The following is a 4,031-nucleotide window of genomic DNA, read 5'->3' on the forward strand; positions in this document are numbered from 1 at the left end:
CTCAACATGACTTTGATGGCGTTATTCACAGCATGCTCCATCATTATCAGGCCTGTGTTGCTGCCAGAGGTGCTCACACCCCAAGTGAGCATGTTAACCAATTTTCACACTGTGTGTGCAAATCTGTTGAGTTGGAAAAAATGAAGAACATTTTCATCTACTGTTATGTACAGGGCAGTTGTTTTTGTTCTGTATTCAGTACATTGTTTATACTTTTTTATCACTCGTTATACTGTTTTGTAGCAAATTACATGCAACCTTGCAAAATTTCTTTTTGTTGCTTTAATTTTGGACAACAGTGTATATTCATAACTTCAGCAAAGACATCATGAGTTAAGTCGTTTCTCTGAAAGTGTCATGGTGCTATAACTTTCTCTGCTTTCTATTCCTATCATATGATATTCGAGCTAAATTTTCCTCATCTTTGCTTGTCATATACTACATGTACATCCTACATTTTCAAAATATTCTTTGAAATGTTAATTTATTAAGTTTATTAATTAAGCTCTTGGCTATCTTTGTAAATCTACTGGTGCAGTTATGAATGAAGAAGCACTAGATGCTACATTTACGGGTGTTGGGGTCATTGTTTTTTTAGTTCTACAAATACGGAAGCAATTTAACTTCAACAGCCTGTGGTTGTCCCTTTCCCTGCTCTCTCTCCAGCACTACACATGCCTTCTGTTCCACCAAGGCACGTACAGTTTTTTCCCTTTGTCTATCAATCTCCTCTCCCCTCTCCCTTATTCACTGGCTCTCCTTTCCCATCCATGCTCTAGCACAGCATCCAATATTTACACCTAACATTCTTATCATGTCCCTGCCACATTCCTGCATGCCATCACAGGCAGCACTTCATGCTCTTACACCTCTACTCTGCTCAACCTACTCAGCCCCGCCTCCTTAACCCCACCACCCAACCCAGGTTCCAACTCACATCAGATGCAGTCATAGTTCATGATCAGGACACAGTGGCCAAAGATAGTGGCCATGTATGCGTGTATTGTGCCTGTGTGTATGTTTGTGTGTTTTCCACTTCTGAAGAAGGACCGTTTCTTCAAAAAGCTTAAATGTATAGCAGTCTTTACATTGGGCCTGTTTGCAACTCAGCTGATCATGTATTTGGTGAGTGGCAGTCTTTTCCTTTAAAAAATAATCAGTTTTTGAAAATACAATGTTACTGTATGCATAAAAAATCTATTCACCAAGTGGCAGCAGGAGAACACAGTATAAAGGTATAAAGGTTGCAAGTGACTCCGTTTGGCAGAAGGGTTCCAGGGGAAGGATGAGGGATGAAGGAAAAGGACTGGTCAGGTGTAGGAAAAGGGGTAGAGTTCATAAAAGTCTCCCAGAACCCCAGGTCTCGGGAGACTAACCAGATGGGATGGGAAGGAAAGACTGGCAGTCCCCCACAGTCTGGTAAGTATCCCCTTACCCCCCTGGATGATTTTTCCAAACTCTATCCCGTCCCCTAAACCTGACCAGTTCTTTCCTTCACCCCTCTTCCTTCCTCGTCAACCCTTCTGCCAGAAGAAGGAGCTGTGTGTTCTACTGCTGCTGCTTGGTGAGTAGATCACATTATATGATCTATCCTTTTCATAATATTATTGTTATTCCATCCTGATCTTCACACAGTTTGATGTCCACCTAAGTAAATTAAATACTCTTAAGAGATCTCATACCAGTCCGACATATGGGTACATGTTTTACACAGTATGTTAACACATATTTAACTACTTAGTACATTTATATTAAAATGTAAATGTAAAATTTGAGTGCAAGAAGATTGTTATTAATATTTTGTCATCTTTCCAAATAATACATTGTTGGAAGGATTTGCGAACTTTCTCTCTATAGGAATACGTCTTATGCTATATGCCATATCCAGTCAAATTCATAGCCTTCTAAACATCTCCCATATGTTGCATGACTATTTACCATAGTCTTCTATTCCTGCTGAGTTACTTACCATTGAACATTTATTTCTTTTGGTTTGCCAACATCCGTTTACACACTGAGACGTGCTTCACCCCTACTCCCATTTTTCACAGCATCATGGATTCTTAACAAATTATCCTTGCCTCAGTATGACTCTTTCTTCAACTTACATCACCAGTTCTAAATTCCACCTCGTGGGCCTTTCTTGGCACCCTCTGACCTCTGCATTTCATCACATGCAAATACCATGTAAATACCATGTTTACATGAGTATAAAATAATCCTGAATAAAGGGGACCCCCCCCCCCCCCCCCTCCTTCCCTATTCGAACTGATAAAACTTTTATTGACCTAAGTTATCTGCCTAAAAAGTTCACTTTACACATATTCTAGACTTTGACATTTATTCCATGTCTACATTTTGATAATAAGAGGAGAAATAAATGAAAAGAAATTGTTTACATTAATTTTTTTCTTCAGTGTGCCTTTTTTGTATTAGCCCATCATTTGTGAAATCACTATTTTAAATCATCATCATAATCTTAAAAGGACAGCTGTGAGACTTATATCCTTGTTGTCACAAATATTTGGTGGTTTCTTCCAAATATATTGTGATTTCTGATATTGTAGTTACTGTGATACCTTCGCTTCTATACTGATGTGAGAATGTTACAATGTGTCTCACTTCCAAATATATTGTCTGACCGCAGCTCTCATTGATTGTGTACAAGTAGTAGCTGACACACCCTCTATAATTCCCATTATACCTCATGATGAGTGTCAACAACATTGCTGCACAAAACACTAAGTATTCCACTAGCTCCAATCCATACTTTTACCATCTCCTGCAGAAACGTGTAATTTTGTTGAGTATTTATCCAATTTTAAAGTCAGTTTGGTTCTGACTAGAAGATGGGTTCAGGAAAACTGCAATTTAAACATGGTAGACATTCATAAAAAGCCAAAACTACACTGTATAGATTCCCGTGGTTAGCTAAGTTACAACCAGGAATAATGCAATAAATGTATCACCATTCTGAAGTTTGTTAACAGAACACTGATATAAATAATTCTGTCACCAAGTGCCAAATTGTAAATGAACACTTTATGAAAATTATTTGAATTGGTCATGGTTATACCAATCTCCAGGAAGTGCAAGTGAAATGCAGAATTCTAGCAGAAAACACAAGTCTGTAAGTGAAATGCAGAATTCTGACTGAAATCAAAAGTCTCTTTACATACTAAGCCTAGTAAATGTAAAATGTGATTTATTAGTCTCATTACATACATTGTACAGATCAGTTGATCTGTTGTGCAGGAGGCACTTCAAGTTTAGCAAAAATATAATGTATAATGATTTACAGAAATTCTGTTTACTCTATTTTAAGAATAATACCAATAAATCCAACATTACATTATTTACTATAAATTAACAGTTTACCAATTTCCTTTGTTGTACACAGACAACACTCCAATATTAGTTATAGATTTTTATTGTTCGAAGCGTCAGACTGTCTTCCATAAATTCTTCAGTAGCGTAGTAACACTTCTCTATTAAAATATTTTGGAGTAAACTTATCAGCAAACCAAGGTCCATGGCTAATACGTTTCTCCCTTTTAATTTGTTATATATTTTAGCCCCATGTTCAGTGATGTCTGAGCATAAAGCTTTAAGTGATGTGAACGAAATTTGAAGTTTTTCTTGCAATGAGTACCATTGCCAGGAGGCTATATTTGTCTCCAGTTTAAACTTAAAAAGATTTAGGCCCAAGAATTTCAAATGGCTTGCTTCTATCATCATTTGATTATTATGGGCTATTTGTACAGGACATATTGCTGACAATTTAGAGACAAATTGCTTATCTGAGTCTTGGTGACATTAAGCTTTAGTCCATACTTATGGAACCATTATTCCAGTTTCCCCAGAACATTTTCTATACTATCTGGAATCTTTCCTATTTTATCATCATTTTCTATAAGGTCTGAGGTGTCATCTGTGAACAAGACTGAATGAGCATCAATATTTATTGGTAAATCATTTATATATAACAAGAACATGTAAAGATCCAGTATTGAACCCTGTGGAACTCCTTG

This window comes from Schistocerca nitens, chromosome 9 (assembly GCF_023898315.1).
Source record: "Schistocerca nitens isolate TAMUIC-IGC-003100 chromosome 9, iqSchNite1.1, whole genome shotgun sequence".
Lineage (NCBI taxonomy): Eukaryota > Metazoa > Arthropoda > Insecta > Orthoptera > Acrididae > Schistocerca > Schistocerca nitens.